General features: G+C 54.9%; 1 protein-coding gene across 7 annotated transcripts in view; it reads right to left on the bottom strand.

The window, feature by feature from the left end:
• Positions 1-14,014, bottom strand: part of GRIK4 (glutamate ionotropic receptor kainate type subunit 4) — a 446,784-nt gene extending 432,770 nt beyond the window's left edge. For 6 of the 7 annotated variants that reach the window (XR_009564976.1, XM_060304197.1, XM_060304199.1 and 3 more), the window contains exon 1: positions 13,836-14,014. The gene's annotated coding sequence lies outside the window, so the exon portion shown is untranslated. The remainder of the gene's footprint in view (positions 1-13,835) is intronic. The other variant, XM_060304198.1, reaches the window with a different exon arrangement.
• Between the last annotated feature and the right edge of the window lie 6,365 nt (positions 14,015-20,379).

Raw genomic sequence — 20,379 nt, 5'->3', positions numbered from 1 at the left:
CTGCCAATGCAGGGGACACGGGTTTGAGCCCTGGTCCGGGAAGATCCTATATACCACGGAGCAACTAAGCCCATACACCACAACTACTGAGCCTGTGCTCTAGAGCCCACGAGCCACAGCTACTGAGCCCGCGTGTCACAACTACTGAAGCCCGCACGCCTAGAGCCCGTGCTCCACAACAAGAGAAGCCACCGCAATGAGAAGCCCGCGCACCACAACGAAGAGTAGCCCCCGCTCGCCGCAACTAGAGAAAGCCCGCATGCAGCCATGAAGGCCAAAAAAAAAAAAAAAAAAAAAAGAGTATGTGAATTATATCCCAATGAAGGTGTTAAAAAAAAAAAAAGAGCTGAAGGGGTTTATCAGGGCAGGCCTCCCAGAGGAAGTGAGCGGCTCTGCTGGCACAGAAGCTGTCTGCCCTCCAGCACCCTGAATGATGCTACCAGGCCCTCGTTTTCCCATGTGATTGGAAACATTAGACAACAATAAGGCTTTATCTGCTTTGCCAGTTGCATTTAAACGCAAACACAATGGCATCTCTCTCTCACTAGACAAGGGCACAGGGCAGGGCTGCTTAGTCTGAGCTCTGCTGACTTGCTTAGCCAAAGAATAAAGGCAACGAAAGTGCCTGACTTCCCATCTTCCTCCCAGCCCCCAGTCCACCCCGGGAAGAGGCAAGTGTGCCCCCCACTCCTCCTGGCACAGCCTCTGGGGGTCGGTGAAGGAATTCGCATTATGCAGAACAACTCCCTCTTGCCCTGGCTGCTGGGAGGAGAAATACTGCCATTGTCCCTCTTACCTGGCAGGGATCTGCCCTGGAAGGTTTCAGTTGAGCAAGGCATCATTTGCTCCGGACCCCCCACATAGTCCCCTCCCCTCCCCACCCCGCCTGCACGATCTAGAGGCTCTCCAGACAAAGGCGTTCCTCTGGTTCCTGCTTCCCACTTACTCCCATCCTGGAGGCATCTCCAGATTGGGACCAGCTCGGGAACGGCGCTGTTCTGCATCTTCCACCACAAGCTGCGGGCCAGTGGGGCCCTGGTACCTTCAAGTTAAAAGACAACACAGACCCAGGAACCACCGCCCCCCCCCCCGCCCAACCCCAAGTTAGCCGAGGAAGGAGTCAGGGCAACATCTATGTCCTTCATGCTCTACCGAGAGGGCTGCTCTGGAGTCAGACCCAGCCTGTGCCCACCTCTGCCCCAGGCTGGCTGACTTTGGACGACTTATATAACCTCTCTGAGTCTCAGTTTCCCCACTTGTAAAATGGGGGCTGTGGAAGGATTAAATGAGAAAATGCATGTGAAGTGATTAGCACACAGCCTGAAATATTCCACAGAAACCCGCTACGATTTCTATTAACGTCATTCCAGGTCTCCTCGTGGACATTCCGTCAAGCGTCTGGCTGTTAAAACCTGGCCATTCTAAGCATTACAAGCACTTTTTTAAGAAAAAGTTTTTAAATTGAAGTATAATGTACGTACAGAAAAGTGCATATAAGTGTAGAGCTCAGTGAATTTCCCACAGAAACAGCTCTCAGATAAAGAAAGAGCATTATGAGCATTCTAGAACCCTCTGCATCCCCCTTGTCCTCTTCCAAAGGTAACCGCTACCCTGACTTTTATTACCATAGATTGCTCTGCCTGTTCTTGAATCTTATGTAAAGTCGTACAATACGTACTGAAAGTACCTGACTTAAGAAGCCCTTCCATAGATGTTGTCCTATTTGCTCTTCCCCAAGCCCTAGATTATGTGTTTTATTATCCCCATTTTATTGCTGAGCAAACAGAGGCTTCAGACATAGTAAGAGACTTGTCCAAGGCTGCAGAGTAAGTAAAGAGGTGGGGACTCTAACCCCAGGCTGGCCAAGGCGCTCTGCTGTCATCTTTCTACCACACCAGGCTACTTCCCATTCATCACACCAGCCCACCCTCCACCCCAAGCTCCAGGAAAGTCCCCTCCTCCAGGAAGCTTCCTGGGATTGCTCAGAGGAGAGCCATCAGCCTGTCCCACTCTGCTCATTTCAGCCTGGACACTGGGTCTTAACACACGGCTAACTGGGCATGTCCCTGTCCCTGACAGGTGTGTGTTTACTGCCTCCTGTGGGTTTGCAAGACGTCTCTGCCTGTCTCTTCTCCACATGGCTCTTGGGATCACAACTCCCAGAGGGCAGGGCCTGCTCCCAGGCTCATTCCCTGCCCTGCCCAGGACCGATGGGGCTGGCTAGCAGCTAGGGAGCATGGGGGCACCAGTGAAGAGGGAGCAGTGGAGCAGGGCACTTGCTCCCCTGGTGTGATAAGAGACTCCTGGAGAGCCAATCTAGTGAGAGGCGTGAGACAAGGAAGAACCAGGGGCCAGGGCACCCCATTTCGAAGGCTGATGATGCAAGTGATGTGACCTCGGGCAAGTTACTGCCTCTCTCTGAGTCTTATTTCCCTCACTTGTAAAATGAGCTGATTGGACTAAATCCGACTTGACATATTTATTGCACCCTGTGCCCCTGGAAGACATCCCAAGTCAACCCAGGCCCCATCCCAGGGAGCCAACGCTCAGACCCAGACCCTTTTCAACCCAGCACTGCAGGCACCGCCACCAATCAGCAGAAGTGGGCCAAGGAGGAAACCCAGCAGACACCACTGACCACAGCCAGCACCAGGCAGCCCGCGTCACTGGGACCCTGCATCCACGGGCAGCACCTGACTGTGCCCCAAGATCCAGGGGCTGAAAGGTCACGCCCCGAATCCTGGGGCCCTCCATCCCCACAAAAGGCAATTACGTTTTCCTAGGTCCTCTGCCCCACTGTCCTTACGCCCACCCTGCCCGCGGCCCTTCCACGTTAACTCTACCAGGAAGAAATGAGCTCTGGAGGCATGCCGTCCCTGGCTCCCACTGCGTGTGTAGGGGAGCACCCCTGGCGCTCAGGCCTCTGCTCCCAGAGCCTCCTCCTGACTCACAGGAGCGGCAGTGTCCCCACCCTGAGCTAAAAGTCAGAGGTCTCCCCGCACGTGCCACCCCCGCTCCCACTAGACACCCCCGTCCAGTCCCCCTCAGCCCCTGATGCCAGGCTCAGTCGGGTTTGAGGAGGGGTTGAAGTGCTTGGGGCCACGGTCCAGGAGGACCAGGGCTGCCCTTTGTACTGGTTCGGCTCCATCACGGGTTGTGTTAATCCCACTATCCACCGGGCAAATGTGCTTTGAGATCTACACAACTGACTCTTTGGTCCCACACGTTTTTGAGCTGAAGCAGCCCATCCAAGCTTTCCAGAGCCGAGGCTCACTGCTAGCCCTGGGCTCTACCATCCAGGGCCTCTGCTCACAAGGGGCTCCCCAAAGAGGCCATTCATTCAACAAATACGTATTGAGCACCTACTATATGCTGGTACCATCCTAGCTGTTGGGGATGCAATGCTGAGAAACAGACACAGGCCCTGTGCCAGTGGAGCTCATGTCCTGGGGAGACAGACAATGACCTCTGCTGACCTCCTTGAAGCATATGACTGTGGCCTGGCTGGCTTCATGGTCACCTGCCCTTGACCCTCCCCGAGGTGAGCCGTTTAAGTTCCTCCCCTACGGGGACTGGAGGCTCAGGCAGAGACACCTACTGGCTCCTTGGAGAGGCACTGACCCCTAGGAGAAGCCACAGGTATAGAAAAAAGGGGCAATGCTATGGTCCAGCTGTGTGACCTCTGATTACCCGGCTCTCAGAGCATCCGTGATCTCCTGGGTCAAATGGAACCAATAATCCCTACAGTGTAAGTTGCTGTGAGGATTTGCCAGGACATATGAGGATGGACACTTGAGACGTGACAAGAGGGACATGGGACAAAGGTCCACCCCAGTTCCTGAGGCCCAAGGTCAAGCCCTGAGTGACCCCCCTCTGCTAAGCCCTCCCCAAAGAGGAGCTGAGGGGAAGAGCGAGCCCACGAGCCGCCAGCCTGGCTGGCCTCACGCTGATGGACGCGCACTTCCTCAGCTGACTTCCCACTACTCGCCTCATGCAATTGCCTTGTTTGCTTCCGACCTGCAGCCTACCTGGCAGATCTCATGTTCCAGCCGTTTACTCTGGACTCTGGCAAGACTCTTGCTTTTCAAAGGAGAATGGTACAGTGCTACTTCCCATACTCACCCAAACCGGGTGACTTTCTCCACCTAGTTGCCTCCCCTTAGATTTGGGTCATGTGAACTTTTCGGCCCTCTGGTGGGGCGTCTGCAGCAGCACCTGGCCTCACAGGAGCTCGAAGGAGCAGGTGGTCACCTTGGTCCTCAGTCCCCTGCCCCCAGGATCTGAGGCCCAATCCATCATCTGACAGATGCAGAAGATACTTCCACACACATTTAGTAAAGGCCCAACCCTGGGGGGCGCCCACCCAGTGCCACTTCGTGGCCGTGCCTGCCACCTACGAGGCACTCGGGCAACGTGTGCTATACGTGGACATGACCAAGCATCGGGCATCATGGGTGAGCCTTGAACAGAAACCCAGGAAGAAGAAGGCTTTGCTTCTCGCTCACGAGGTATCTTCACACCCCCAGGACTGGAAGGAGAAGAAGGGTAGAAGTGCCTCACGGGGCCCCAAGGAAGGCTGTAGAACAAGGACCCGCGGGAAGTAGATTTGGCTCCTACGAGGCAAAACCTTCTGATACTTTTGGAAGAGAATCATTAGCATTTCCTGAATACCTTCTACAGGCCAGGCAATGTGCTGGGTGCTCCCACGTGCTCCCTCATTAACAGCTTCCCCGGGGAGGGATGGCCTGCCTCACGAATGGTCAAAAGCACGGCCCAGACTGCTGAGTTTATACCCAGGCTCCACCGCTTACTGGCGTGTCACCTTGGGCAAGCTATGCAACTCTCTGAGCCTCAGCTTACTCATCTGTAAAATGAGACGATAGTCCCTACTTCATAGGGCTGTTGGAAGATCAACTTAATACATCTCAAGCAACTAGAACACAGTAAGTGCTCAATAATGTTAGCTTTCAGAGGATGAGGAGGGACTTCCCTGGTGGCGCAGTGGTTAAGAATCCGCCTGCCAGTGCAGGGGACACGGGTTCGAGCCCTGGTCCGGGAAGATCCCACATGCCGCGGACCACCTAAGCCCGTGCGCCACAACTACTGAGCCTGCGCTCTAGAGCCGCGAGCCACAACTACTGAGCCCACGTGCCACAACTACTGAAGCCTGCGTACCTAGAGCCCGTGCTCCACAACAAGAGAAGCCACCGCAATGAGAAGCCCGCACAACACAACGAAGAGTAGCCCCCGCTCGCCACAACTAGAGAAAGCCTGCGCACAGCAACAAGACCCAACACAGCCAAAAATTAATTAATTTTTAAAGCAAAGTATTATTAACAAATGTTTTTTAAAAAAAGAAGATGGGGAGGAGGGGGAGGAAGAGGTAGCTGGGGCTAGATAACTAGCCAGGGGAGATTCTGTCTGTGGACACGAGGAAGGCATAGGTAGGATGCTGACTGAATGACCTCAAGTTCCTTCCAGGAATAAGATTCCGTGATTCATTTAATCTCCCTGGGTTTCAGTTTTCCCAGCAATAAAATAGGCACTATCATTCTTGGACAAATGTTGCTTTATTCTGTGCAACGTTCTCAACCTGAGGAAGAGAAGGTGTGCCCTAGGACCACTGCTTCCACCATCCGCACAGGCAGCGGTGGCCTTCAGAAGGCCTCAGGAGTCCTGGACCCTGATCCAACCTCTCAATCCCTAACTCTTGTTTTTGGCTAGTTACTGAAATTCTGAGAGTCTGGAATGATAATTCCTACCTGCCCCATCTACGTCACAGGTTTGTGGCCCTGTGAGATCCTTGGGGGAGAAGAAATCACCAAGACATCACAAGTCTCTGCATATGTGATAACCACCAGGAAGGGGCACTGGCAGCCTCAGCTCAAGGGCCAGTTGTGCTGATGGAGGTTTGAGGTGGGGTGTGGGCCCGGTGACAAGCTCCACCCACGACCTCCGCCAGGAAATGACTCCATGGGGGCCTTCTGCCCCCGCAAACGTACTCTAGCTCTCTCTATGCCCGAAAAAGTCTTTGCTGCCTCTAGAAGGAGAGATGCCCAAACTCCCCCCGTCACCACCCTTGCTGGGGACGGTCTTCTGCTGTGATCTTATGAACCACACTAGGCCAGGGAGATGCTGTAAAGATCAGTAATAACCACACCGTAACAGCAGGGTGCCTTCAGATTTTTTCCAGGCTCCACGATGCTTCTGAGAGTCCAAGACCCCAGGGAGATCCCCCGATACTCTGGGCAGCCATGCAGAGCAGCCTGGACCGGGGCCCTGGGGGTACAGTGAGCACACTGACCCTGGCTGGTCTGGGCAGGGTGAGGCCGAGGACCTCGCGGGGTCCCGTGTCACCTGAGCTCCATCACGCTCAAACTTTTCAGCTCACGAGAGTCTTGTGAAGGCTTCCCGTGGCTGCCTCCTCTGGCCTCCACCCCAGGCCCTCGCCTGGATGGCCTCCATGTTGGAAAAGACTGGCACACGATCAGGTACCGCTGCAGAAGCTCTGTTGGGGGTGATCTTTAATCGTTCCCCCAGTGTTGCCAGTGTGCCCTTACTCAGGGGTCAAAGGAATCAGGCCAAGGGAAGACAAGCACCGGAGCACCAAGAGTCCACTGCTCCCTTCCATGCCTGGCCTCCTTGCCTACAGGATGGGGAAGAGAAGTAGTGAGGGAGCCAGAGGGGAGTCTAGGAAATTAGGGGAGAATCAGTACACATTTCACATACATGTGCATGTGTGCACACACGTGTATGCATCCACACACGCACACAGAAATTTTACCACCAGAGTGTGAAATCAGATCGCCTGGGTATAAATTCCAACTCTGCTTCTTACTAACTATGAGACTTTGGGCCAATGAATCACGTGCTCTGAATCTCAGCCTCCTCATCTGTAAAATGGGTGTAATAACAGTACCTTAAAGTTACTGAGAGGATGAACTAAGATCACATGTGGAAAGCACTGTGCATCATACTTGGTACGTAATAAGCAGTCAATAATTATTAGCTGTTATTATTGTCATTGGTGGTGGTGTTGTGAACTAACTTGTCCACTTAACAAGTATATCCTGAGTACCTACTATGTGTCAGCCACGTGCTAGAGACAAAAACCCAAGGCTGTATCCCTGCCCCCAAGGAGTGCACAGTCTGCTGCCTTAAAGAACAAGATCATTCTCCTTCTTAGTTCTAATCGGATCTTGTTTGGATGCCGAGATGGGACCAAATGATTTGTAGAAGTCTCTCTTTTCCAGCCTCTCACTCCTGTGTGGAGGGCCACGAAGCCCAGTGAAAAGGATGCCCCAGCTCTGCCACTCCCCGCCTTATAACCTGGACAAGTGACTTAAGCTCCCTGAACCTCAGGGCCCTCCTCTGTCTGCGGTTTGGACTGAACTCACTCTAGACTTCTCTGATGATTTCAAAATATGCCCCTGCTGCCTCCCAATAAGGCCTTCCCACCCTCTCACCGACCTTGCCAGGGATGGTATTCTGTAACATCTTAGGAACTGAACAGGGCTGGGAGAGACTCTGTAAAGATGAAAACGTAATCGTACTTCTAACAATAGCAACTGCAACCATTTAACAAGCACTTAGAGCACCTGCTGAGACTTACAGAGGTGGGCACGTCGCTCCTCAGCCCCTGGCCAACACCACACGATGGGACTGGAAGACCTGGGATTGGATTCCCGTGCAGTCTGATCCAGGAGTGGCCACCACCGCCCCACACAGCCTCTGGGGGAAGAACAGGCCCTGCTCAGGCCACCCGACAGGCAGAGAGAAGCAGAGAGCTGTCCCCAAAAGATGACAGCAGCACTTCATCCCTAAACCCAGCCTCCCCACTCAGGGGCCCTGCCAGGCTGGACAGCAGAAAGGGCCTCGGCTGCCCCGGCGCCTGCGATGTGTCCATCCCCCTCGGCTTCTTAAACTTCTCCTTCTTATGAAGTGCGCTTTGTAGCCGGCCTCTCACGTACACACCGTAACCTCCTCTGGGCTATTGACTTCTCATCTTATTAAATCCGCAGCTTTAAGTCTGGCCCTTAAACTCCAATTCTAGGTATGTGTTTTCTCCACAGCCACTCTCCCTGTCCTGGGGGGTCACACCCCTCCCTGCTCCCTCCTCCGGGGAACCTCTACTCCACGTGATTCTCTCACTGAATCGGGAACCCATGATGTCGAGTTTATCGTAGGCCCCAGATTGTAGAGAGAGGAACCTGAGGCAGCGAAAAGTAGCCTGGATTTCCCGTTTCCAAGCCAGTTCTCCCCCACGGGTCCACAGCATACCTCCTCCCCACCCAAAATGCCCCCCGAGACTGTGCACACCCAGCTTCCCTTTCAGCCTCTCCATGGCCAAAACATCCCCCCAGCACCCCAAAAAGAGATAACCACCGACACCTGGTTTTCTCTGCTTTCTCTGAGCAAACTGCTCCCTGAGAAAAGCAGAAGGAATGAGAAGGCAAGAGGGGGGGGCTTCAGGTGAGGGGCGGGGCTAACCCCAGGTGAGGGGCGGGGCTAACCCCCCGGTGGGGGCGTGACTAACCCCCAGGTGAGGGGCGGGGCTAACCCTGCAGGTGGGGCGGGGCTAACCCCCAGGTGGGGGGCAGGGCTAACCCCCAGGTTGGGGGCAGGGCTAACCCTCAGGTGAGGGGCAGGCCAGTCTCAAACCCAGGACTCAGTAACAAAGGGAGGCCTACCAGCCTCTGGACCCTCGCTCCTTCCAGCATCCTGGGGAACAGGCAGGTCCAGCACTGAGTGGGGGGCCATGGCGGGGAGGAGAGAGTCACAGAGATCAATGCCCAGTGTGACGGAGGAGCTCGGGAACCCTCACTCCCAGCGGCTGAAGGCCCACCCAGCCTTCCTCTTCCCTCCTCACCCACCGTGTTCTACAAACTTATCTCTGCAACAAACACTTACTAAACACGAGTTGAGGCCACTTAAATAAGACAAATATTTATTTAGCAGCCGCTCTGTGCAAGGCAGGTCCCCTGGAGGTGACAGGCACACTAAGTGCTGGGCACAAGGGGCCCAGCACCAGGAGGAGAGGACAGAGCGGGCTCCTAGGAGGCTGGGGAGTGAGATCCAGGCATCAGAACCGCCTGGTACCAGCCCTGTGGGCAGCCCATGCCCCTAGGCACGCGCCCTCGCACAGACTGGTGGGCTGCTGTCCAGGACCCCACGGCCACCCAGGACGACGCCCCATCGCCCTGCTCACAGCACGTCTGGGAACACACTTCCCAGCCTCCCTCAGACCCCCAACCCCACCCTGGCCCCCGTGTTCCCGAAAGCGTTGTTGCCATCCTCCAGACCGAGACTAGAAATCTCTGGAAATCTCGAAGTTTCCTCCGACACTTCCTGCTCCCTCATCTGCGAGCCCAATCTGTCAGCACATTCTGCTGCTCCGTGGAAGTGTCGCTCAAGTGCACCCCCGTGCCGTCACCACCCTCCAGGCCCGCACCCCCCTTCAGGCACCGCTCTCCTCTGCCCAAGGATCCCGAACCCCTTCTCCTTGGCTCTCAAGGTCCTGCAGCCTCGAGTTAGCTCTGCCCCAGCCCTGCCCCGCTTCCTCCCCGAAGACAGGACCCTGCCTCACCTGCCCCGTCCCTCTGCCCATCACCCAATCCCTGGGACACCCCCTGTCCCCACTTGACCTGTGCAGCCCCTCCTCGCCGGGAAGTCCTTCCTCCCATCCCTGAGCTCCAGCCCTGTCTGAACACCTGCTCATCCGGAGGCCACTGCGAGTCCACACCCATGCCGCACGTGCCAGCCGTGCCCTCCTGTGCTCTCCACTGCTCATAACCCTGCTGAAGGAGGCCCTGCCTCCCCGAGGTGCTGGTAACCACACCCCCATCTCTGCTGGGCTGCATGGAGATGACAGAGGTGCTCAGCTGTTTAAAGAAAGCCTGGGACGTATCTTTTTATAAAGAGCCTCTCCTTCCCTTTTTCAGGCCCAAGTCTAGGGGAAGGAAGTGGGGTTCTGGAGCCCTCCCTGGTCTGTGACATGGCACGGAGTGGGCTACACCTACACCACAGGGCCCCCTGTGAACCCCCTTCCTCACCTGTAAAAATGGAGATGATCACGTCTAACTCACAGGGTCTCGGGGGTGACTGAGTGAAATGAGCAGACTTTGCAGGCGGTATAACATTAAATTGATTCTCTCCTTCCTTCCCATCATTTACCTCAGCTGGTACTGTGGTTTAAAATGTTTTTTTCGTATTGGAGTTGCTACCTGTAAGGCACACCCTATTTTATGTAACCAAATATTTTTATCAAGTACCAACTACTTCTTAGTTCCTACTATGAGCGGGGGCCGATGTATGGGGTGCTGAAGGACAGGGCTTGCTCCATGGGAGCCAAGGATGTGAAAAGGCACCAGGCAAAGGCCTTGCTCCTCAGGGGACCTGCCGTCCAGGTGGGGAGACAAACAGGGACAGGTAATTCTCCAGAGCAGGTAGGAGCTGGGAGCTAAACCACAGAGGCAGTGTGGGAGGAGCCACCGGGGATGCTCCCCGGACACCTCCACATTCCCATTCTGCTCCCATTCATGCCCACAACAACCCTTTCAGGCAGGTGAGATTACCCCCATTTTACAGGTGAGGCAAGTGAGAGGTTAAGCAATTTGTTCAAAGTCACTCAGGGAGTGACAGCAGAATAGGAACCCCAGGTCTACCCAGCACTTAGCAGCTGAAGCTGCCTCCACTTCCTGCTGGGACGGAAGGCCAACATGGGGGCGGGGGGGGATCCTTCCCAGCCTGCACCTTGCGTGGCCCCAGCTGCACCTTGAAGGCTGGGAAAGATGTAGTCGGGCAGAAAAGAGAAGGAAAGGAAAAGGCGAGGCATAGAGTGTCTGGGGTGAGGGGGCAGAGGGTCACGTCCAGAGGCACAGTCAGGGCCAGCATGTGGACGTCATAAACTCCAGGCCACAGTCTGGGAACTCTCTCCAGAAACCCGGGGCCGCCGACGCTCTGGAGACCTGGTCACATGTTACAAATACCATCCTTTGCAGGAAGGCAGGTGTGGCAGCCGGGTGCCTGCAGGCTGCCCAGGGAGAAGGGTGTGTTACCATAACCCAGGGGTGAGCCACTGGAGCCCCAAATGGGACAGTGGCCGGGGAGAAAGGTCAGGCTGGGCACCAGTGGGATGGGGGGAGCCGTGGGTTCCAAGGTGACCAGACCACGTGCCTGGGAGAACCTGGAACTCTCTGCAGGAGGGGGTCAAGAGGAAGCGATGCGCTGGGGTGAGGGGGGCAGGGCACCGGAGCAGCCAGTCTACGGGCAGGGAGAATGCAGAACCAAGGACCAGCCAGCCCCCAGAGCGGGGAGAGGTGCTGAGCTGACACTGGAGAACGTGAGGGCTCAAGCACGGGATATGGAGAGGAAGGGCTGAACAGCTGAGACTTTAAAAAGCAACAAGTAGTAGCACAAGAGGCCTGGCCTGGGAGCCCAGAGGCCTCAGGTGTGGCTGCAGAGCCTTGGACAAGTCACTTAACCTCTGTGAGCGTCAGTTTCCGGGGGATCAATAACAGCTCCCCGCAGGGCAGTGGTACAGACAAAATGCTTGTCTGGTTCAGATCAAGTGAAGTAAATTTTTCTAAAAAGCATTTGGAAAACTGCAGAACTCAGTCCCCACATAAGGGATCCGTACTATGCAGAAGCAACAAGAGATGTTTTCTTCCCACACATATTCCCTGCCACTACCCACTCGCACCAGCCACATGGCCAACGGCTTCCTACTCGCTGTTCCTCCTGTTTTCCGCACAGCTTTTCCCCGTCACCCAGGACAGGTCATCCTGCCCTTCTTCCTTCCTTCCTTCCTTCCATCTCGGTCGGGCTGAGATCCACACCGGGGGCAGCTGAGGCCCACTGTCCAGGAGGCCTTGCACCCCAGCAGCTGGGACCTTCTCCCTGGAGCTTCCACTTCTCCCTCACCATGCAAAGTTCCCTTTCCATCCTCAGGGAAATCCACACTGGACAGCCAGACCAAGCAGCAGACCCAGTCTCTAGGAAGAACTCTTGAGTGCTGGGGAAAATGCTAGCCAACGATCAAGATGCCTAGGGAGGTGGGGTGACAGGGAAAACAGAAAACCAGAACCTCCTTTCAACCCCCCTCCACAAACAAACCCAGACACTGTAATGTGTGCATATGAGATTAACTCTCCAAAGGGTCGTGACCTTGAGGAACACATCCAGCCAGCGAGGAACATAATAAACCTGATTAATGAAGAGGCATGGGCTGCAGCTTCAGCAAATACGAGCCTGATGATGGCCAGCGGAGTTCCCGGGGCTTCCTTTCCGGGTGGGACCGGAGCACAGCTGACCTCTCCCCGGCCCTCGCCCCATCCCATGAGCACAGACACTTAGGGAGCAAACAGGACCAGATTTCTCTCTCAGGTGCCCACTGCCAACCCAGGCATCCTCTATCCCAGGGGATACCACGCCTGCCGTTGGCAGGTGCTCCTGGAAGCATCCCTGTCTCCCAGGGAGCTTAGGTGAAGGTAGTTCTCTTCGTTCCTGGCAGGTCTCCGGGCTCTTGGCCAGTCCTGGGACCTCTCGGTCTGGTCTTGACTAGCACCCAGTGCCTGGCACAGGGGCCCAGCCAAGCCCAGAGGGCCCCTCCTCTTTCCAGACAACCCAGCCCTTGGGAGACATGCCCAGGAGAGCCACTGGAGGGAGGCAGGGAGGTGGCACCTTGTGGCATCACCAGACAACAGCACCAGGAGGAAGATGGCAGCATAAAGTAGAGATGCCAAGAGCTGTGCAGCCAGAGGTCCGGCGGGAGGGAAGCTCGGCCGCACTGCCCCGCCACTGCCAGGCCGGCGGCCCAGAGGGCCCAGGTCCTCCCCTGCCGCGACCTCCCCAGCCCAAAGGCCAACTCTCCCCGGGCTCCAACTCCTCCCCTCTCACTTTCCTCAGCTCAAGGGAGCCAGAGGCAGAGACACAGGTGCTCTCGCAGCCCCAAAACCCCTGTCCCAGCTGTCGCAAGCTCGCCACCAACCCTGGCCAGGTCTGAGCCTCTCACCGCTCTGCCAGTCCTCACTGGGGAGGATCTCAGGCAGCTCCCCTCCCCCTCTCCTCGCCAGCCCCCTCCTGCATCATACGCCCAAATGCAGGTCTCTAGAGTTTCTCCCTCACTTCCCACTCGGGTGAACTAGGGTGGGATGGGTAGGAGCCTCATTAGTCCAGGGAGAGAGGGTCATTTCTCATAGGACGCTATTCCCCCGAAGCGAGACGGCGTGTAGGGTGGGGAGGTGGTGACAGGAGTCCACGGAAGGGGCCGGGGGCAGTCGAGGCAGATGGCAGTGAGGAAAGGCGGAGGGGGCTTCGTGGGCTCCGGGCTGGGATGGGGCACAGGAGCCGGGGACCGAGGCGACCGAAGAAGCGGAGGGTGACGAGGTGTGGGGAGAAGCGCGGGGTGGGGAAGGGGCCGTCATCCCTGCAGGGGGCAGAGGCAGAGCTGGGAGTTGTACAGGGGCAGGGGGAGGACCAGAGCGGGAGGACGACGAGCCCGAAGAAGGGATGCGGAGGGAGGGAGATGGGGATGGAGACTGGAGGAACTACGGGCGCAGAGCGATGGGGGTTCGGAGCCTGATGGGGAGACGCAGGGACCGGAGTGCAGGGGACAGGCTGGCTGAAGGCGGGAGAGGGAGGAAAGGGCGCAGGGAAGGGGGGTGGGGGCGGGGGCAGGGGAAGGGTGCGGGGCCGCGGCCCCGGAGGGCAGGAGAGGCAGAGACGTCAGAAGTAGGGGATCCGGGCGCGCGCGGAGCTCCGCGCGGATGGGACGCGGGCGGCGCAGGGGCAGCGCAGGTGCGGGCCTGGGGCGCCGCGGCGGGCCCTGCCCTTACCTGGGCGGCTCCGCACTCCGGGGGCTGAGCTGGGGCTGGGCGCTGCTCCGCTGACGGCCGGGCTGTTGTTTCCCTTTTTTTTCTTCTTCCGCAGCAGCCGCGGCGGCTCCAGCGCGATCCGCTGGCAGCTGAAGGCAGAGTCTGTGTCCGGCTGCGAGCGAGCGTGGAGCCGGCAGCGCGGGAGGAGCGCGGTCGAGGCGCGGGGCGCCGCCCGGCGGGCAGCGCGGGAACTGCGACGGCCCGCGCACGCCAGCCGCGGGGGCGCCCCTTCGGGGCCCGCGCGCCGGGCCGCCGGGCCGCCCGCCCGCCCGCCCGCCGCCTCTCCCGGCGCGCCCGGGGCCCGTGTGCTGGAGGAGGGCAGCGGTGGCGGGGCCGAGCGGCCAGGGGCAAACTTGCCGCCGCCCCGGGGATGGACCGAGGCCGAGCGGGAGGCGCGGGGCCGGGGACGCGGCTCCGGGCAGGGGCGCGAGGGGCGCGCGCGACAGAACAGCCGCGGGACGAGGTGTGGGCGCTGCGTTTGATCGACCTCTGGGGGACCTGGGCGCAGCCCGCATCCTGCACCGCCCTGCGCAAAGGGTCGCCCACCCCGGCACAGAAGAGTTCGAGCCCGGCCTGCTTCGGCGGGCAAAGGACGCCTCCTGGTGGGGCTTTCGGGAACAGCTCGAGGGACGAGCGAGCTGGTTACTGGAGACTGTGGCCTCAGTGGTGGCGAGAATGGAGAGCGCGAGGTCTCAGGGAGAGAAAAGACTAAATTGTTCCAGGAGTTTGGAGAGAGACGGCTTGTATTTAGTAGTTCCAGAGCACTATTTTATGAATACAAACATCTTTGGAGGAGCCGTCATCCTCATGTCACGGATGAGAGCCCCGAGGCTCGGAGAGACCAAGGGACCAGCCCAGGAGCCCAGGGCTCCACGTGAACAGCGCAGCGAACGGCAGCACCGGGAGGGCAACCAGGCTTTCTGACACGCGGTCGTGGCTCATTTTACGGTGTCACAGCTGTCCTCAGGAGGAGCTGGGGAATCGGGGATCTTGAGGAGGGCGGTCCAGGGATACGTGACCTCCTCAGACGTGAGTTCCTCCTTTCCCACCCGCACGGTCTCTGTCTGGGGCAAACAACGAACTGATCACAGAGCCCTCCCATCGTCAACGTCTTGGGCCGCCTCACGCAACTCTCTGCCTACCCACAACCTAGTCAAATTCTCAGTGAAGTGTTTGTTCCCAGACGCCCTTGGTTTGGTCTTGGGCATGAAAGGCTGACATCTGGACTAGAGAATATTCGATGACGCTGCGTTCCCCAGGGAGAGCTAACCACCCTGCTCTTCCCACTTCTCTGCCACCCAGGCTGCAGGGAGGAACGTGGGTCACAAGAGTGCTGGCTTTCCATGCCCACCTCCACGCAATGGGCTTGGCGAAAGCTCACTAGGGAAAACACCACGTACCCCTACTGGGTGCCAGGACTACACCACTCACACGAGTAACCCTCACATCAACTCTGCAAGGGAGGTGTGAAGGTGACACGAACCTCATTCCACAGATAAGGGAGCCCACTAAAGCGTAGGATCCCCCTGAAGGCAGCCACGCCCTGGGGTGAACAGGCTGCACAGAACTATCTAATTCCAGCTCTGTTTCCTCACACGGGGCCTCATCTGCAAAGAGGCCAGACAGCAGGATGGACCAAGCAGACTGGAGGAGTGAGGGGCATCCCTGGGACCCCGGGCAAGCTACTTCACGTCTCTCCCCTTCAGCGTTCGCATCCCTAGATGTGAGGGAAGCGGACTGAATAAGCTCTGAAGTTACTTCAAACTCTGAAATGCCAAGCCTGCGTCCTGGGCCCTTTTTCCCGGAAAGATGCAAGATCAGCGAGACCATAGAGGCTTAAGTGTTTGGAAAGAAAAATACCATCTATGTGAAACGCTTCATCTTATTCCTTTGCCTCCTGATAACCTGGGGGGGGGGGCGGGGTGGGAAGGAGCTGTCGGTGAGATCAGAGGGATTGCAGACAGGTCTGGAGGTAGACTCAGCTGTGGCCTAACGAGGACCCCAGTTTCTCCCCTTGCTGCCAGGATGATTCTTTCATTCCCTTCCTTAAGGCCTCTGACCCTAGAAGCAAGGGGCCCACTAGCAGTCAGATGGTGGGCAGCAGTGGCAGAGAAGCCTGCCTCCAGCCCCACCCTGGTTGTCCCCCATCCACCTTGCTGTCTCTTCCTTCTGCTACTATAACCCCGGAGTTCTTCTGAGTGATCACTGCTTGCCGTCCGCTTTCTTTACTCCTGAAAGGCAGTGCCGTTTGTCAATCAAAACTTAATTCCAGGCAAGCTAAGTTCCCAGCTCGACTAGGGGTGGGGTTGGGGTCGGGGAGGTTGGTCCAGATAAATTTTGGATCCCACAGCAGGGCTGGGTCGGAGGGGAATGAGGCCGGCCCAGCTGAACTACCTCGGAGGCTGCAGCCTTGAATGAAATAGCAGAAGGGTTGGAAATGGGGGTCCCTCCCCGAGAACCTCTCATCTGAAGCACCCACCACAGCCAGCTGCTGGGCTGGGCTAGACAGACAGCGTCCCGGGGGCTAGGGCATCATGGTTAAATCTAGTGGGTTCGAGCTCTTTGGTGGCTGGAGCCCACAGGAAGGAGTTTGTTCTCCTGGATTTATGTTAGCGTCTTCCTTCTTTGTATTTGCTTCAGGTGTATCCTTGAAGAATGCTTGATCTTAAATTTACCAACCTGTCTTTTCCAAAGGTCCATTTGAAGGTTCATCACAAGTTCATAATGAACCCATTGCATAAGCAGGGCCAACTCGGGCACACAGTGACTGGGTGATTTGTCCCCACTTGCTTAGGGGCACATGCCATCCTCACGTCACTGTCTCTTAGAAACTATTGCAACAGTCTTCTAACTGACCTCTCTGCCTTTAGACTGGCTCCCTGCCCTTTAAGCTACTTCACACTCTGGCTTAAAACCCTTTCACGACCCCAGATGGCCCCTAAGGTAAAACCCGAGTTCCAAACTGCCTAGCACCGTCTGAAAGCTCTGCTCACGTCTCCTGTCTCACCCGTCTTCCACCACTGCCCCTCTCACACTCCATCAATACCAAACGCTTACAGTTAGTCCTCTGGTCCTCCTAGTTTATGCCTCTTTGCCTTTAACACCTTGACTTCTGCCTGGAGCCCATCCCCCCACTCCCACCCCGCAACCCTCACACACAGATAGACAAGGTAATATTTACCTTTCCCAACTCAGTTTAGGAATCTCTTCCTCCTGGAAGTTTCTCCTGACCTGCCATCTGGTCCCTTCCCTACAGAATTAATCACTCTCTTCTCTAGACTTTGCTTGCACTTATTAGAGCTTATGGCTACTCACTTGTTTCATGTCTGCTTTCACTAAGAGACTATGAATTTGGTCTCCTGGATTTATTTTTCTCTTCTTCTTCTTTGTATTTGCCTCAGGTATATCCACAAAGAATACTTGATCTTAAGTTTACCTACCATCTCTTTTCGAAAGATCCCTTTGAAGGCTCATCACAAGTTCATGGTGACATGTTGCTGTATTAACGGCACAACGCCTGGGAGGGTACAGGCGAGTAAATGTGTTCAGTGAATGAACGGCCATGCAGTAAGAGTTAGTGGGTCTACAAGTCTGGCAAATCAAGTTGGCTTCTGTGGTTGGACCAAACGAGTCAGATGAAATGACCTAACTGGCAATATGAAGCGTTGGTCCCCGCTACATTGAAGCCTTTACAAACCTAAGCTAAAGTTGGGGTTCACGTTTGAGGGAATGAAGCTGAAGGAAGCAAGAGCCTGATTGAATAGCCTTCTTGCCACACAGTATTAAAATGCAGCAATCCTGCCAGAGTACTGCTGCACTCAAACTCCGGATTAAATGAAAATGATTCTCCGTGTTCTTCTTGCCACCTGTTTGGGGATGAATGGTTCCTTCGTAAAGGATGATGTCTGACAGAACCAGTTTAGGAGCAGAATTGAAATTAGAAAGAGAACTGTTCTTTGACTTTGATTTTTACTCATGCCTTGAAGGATGAGACAAGCCGTGGTTTTGCCTAATGACATTGTGGCCAAGTGTTGGCAAAGAGCAAATATACACGCATGTGAGTTTAGACTTCTGTAGCCTCCGAGCCTCCTAGCAGCAGGTCGCTCAGCCTAGCTGGCTGCAAAGACTCCATCTGATGCTAAAAAGCCCCACCTCCACTTGACAACTACATTATCACGCACTTCCCTTCCCCCAATGCCTCTTGTCTCCATTTTATGAGTCTAGGCATAAAGAATACTGTTCACATTGAAATTAAAATGAAAACTTGGATCATCCCTGATCAGAATACAACCTGCAGCCCTGCTCTCACCCCTAAGGGGAGAACCTAACTCATCCCACCATGTATCTTGGTTTCCATTTACCACCGGGCAGAAGAGATAAGCCGCCGTGGCAATTACTTCTTCTTCAAGAAATTGTTGGTGCCTATTATGTGCAGGCACTGGAGACAAAATAGAAGACAAGAAAACAGACAAATCCAGGGCTTCCCTGGTGGCACAGCAGTTAAGAATCCGCCTGCCAGTGCAGGGGACATGGGTTCCCCTGGATAAGGAATTCCCGGATCCCTGTTCCAGGAAGATCCCACATGCCCGGAGCAACTAAGCCCAGATGCCACAAGTACTGAGCCTGCGCTCTAGAGCCCACACGCCACAACTACTGAAGCCTGCGCGCCTGGAGCCTGTGCTCCGCAACAAGAGAAGCCACCGCAATGCGAAGCCCGTGCACCGCAATGAAGAGTAGCCCCCGCTCGCCGCAACTAGAGAAAGCCACGCGCAGCAACGAAGCCCCAACGCAGCCCAAAATAAAGAAAAATAAAAGAAATACATTTACTTAAAAAAAGAAAGAGAGACAAATCCAGCGCTTGGCCTCTAGGAGTTCACAGTCAAGTGAAAGATATGGGAGAGGTAGACATTCTCCTTCTAACAGCTGTGGTCCATTCTGACATCAGGTATCTTCTGTATGGTATTTCACATACAGTTAATTCAGTTACATAGTCATAGTCTAGGTTGGCTGACTGGGTGTAGGTGGGGAGCAGACTGCAGGGGCGTGTGATTCATGGCAATTCCGGAGTTGGGACTGAGGGCCTTCAGCACACACTGGCTCGGGTCCACACCCAGAATTCTCAGCCTGGATCTTCTACGGACCTACGCTGTGGCTGGAGGCTGCACCTTGGTGGGAAAGAGGGACTGGATTCACCTGCACTAGTATGGGCTCTGCCCAAGTTTGAAATACTAGAAGAGATGCCTACCTGCTAGCTGCAATTGCAACAAAAGTATTGTATTGGGTATTGCATGGTATAACAATCATTTCCATTCTTGTTCTTCCAGATTCCAGGCAAAAGTCTTAATTTAAAAGGCTCTAGTTGTCTTAATTTGGAAAAGACTAAAGGAAGATGTTGCAGCTGTCTTCAAATACTTAAGAGCTTTCCTACGTTGCTCCATAACCAGGACCAATGGACAGAAGTTACAGGCTGATTTTAGCTCAAATAAGAAAGAATTTATGAGTTGCCTCAGGCGATAATGAGCTCCCCAGCATTGGAAGTATACAAGCAGATGGATGGCCATCTGCTAGGATTGCTGTAGAAGGTATTCCAACATTGGATTAGGAGGTTGAATGAGCTACCTTCCATCTCTAAATTCTTGGGTTCTTAGCCTGTCTCCTTGGCCCAAGGCTAAAAGGAAATTTCAATCTCTGAAGACATGTAATACTTATTGTTGAAAGTAAAAACATGCCGTATGTATTTGGGCCTTCTTAGATGCATGGGCACTTTTCTGTAAATGCAGTGAAGACACTGAATACTAGAAAATGCAGTAATTACTTAAATGCTCTCTTGACAAAAGTGATATTATTGACACACTCAAGTGTTACTAGGTAAACAGCATTAACGACCTTGTTCGAAAAAGGGAATCTATTTACATGAAAGGAAGATAGTTCCAAAATAAGGCCAATCTGAATAGATGAACGTCGTGCTTGTTTTTTAAATGACTTCTCATAACACACACACATGCATACAGATGCAGGAATGGAAACAGTGAGTAGAGCAAAAGGAAAAAGTATCTCAATATATCTACTGCTTTTAAGGCTCCGAATCAGACTGTAGCTCCTGCTAGCGGAAGGATGGTTTTCTTCACGCATTTTCAAGCACTTGGGTGAAGCTTGGCACACACAATAATACCTTGTTCTTCAGCATACAAATTGACCCCAGGTCACGCTTCCCCCAGTCTGACGGATGCACTGCTTTTTAAATGCTAATTAATTAGGCGCACTGTAGAGGTGATTATGATTGACTTAAACATTTGGTGGGGAAAGAGGAATAAAGAAAGTAAATAGAAAAAAAAAAACCCACCACAAGAAGAAGAAAGAAGTAGATGCAAGCAAAATTGCCTACACAGAAAGACATTTAATAACCAAAACAGGAAGCAAGTCTTCCCTGTCCCAACTCCCAAGGACAAGATTTTTACTTTTCCATAGTGCTCTAGGGATCTGGTTTATGGAGTAGTTGGATAAA

Source organism: Globicephala melas, chromosome 8 (genome assembly GCF_963455315.2).
Source record: "Globicephala melas chromosome 8, mGloMel1.2, whole genome shotgun sequence".
NCBI lineage: Eukaryota > Metazoa > Chordata > Mammalia > Artiodactyla > Delphinidae > Globicephala > Globicephala melas.
The sequence above is the reverse complement of the archived record's forward strand: the minus strand, read 5'-3'. Positions and strand labels throughout refer to the sequence as shown.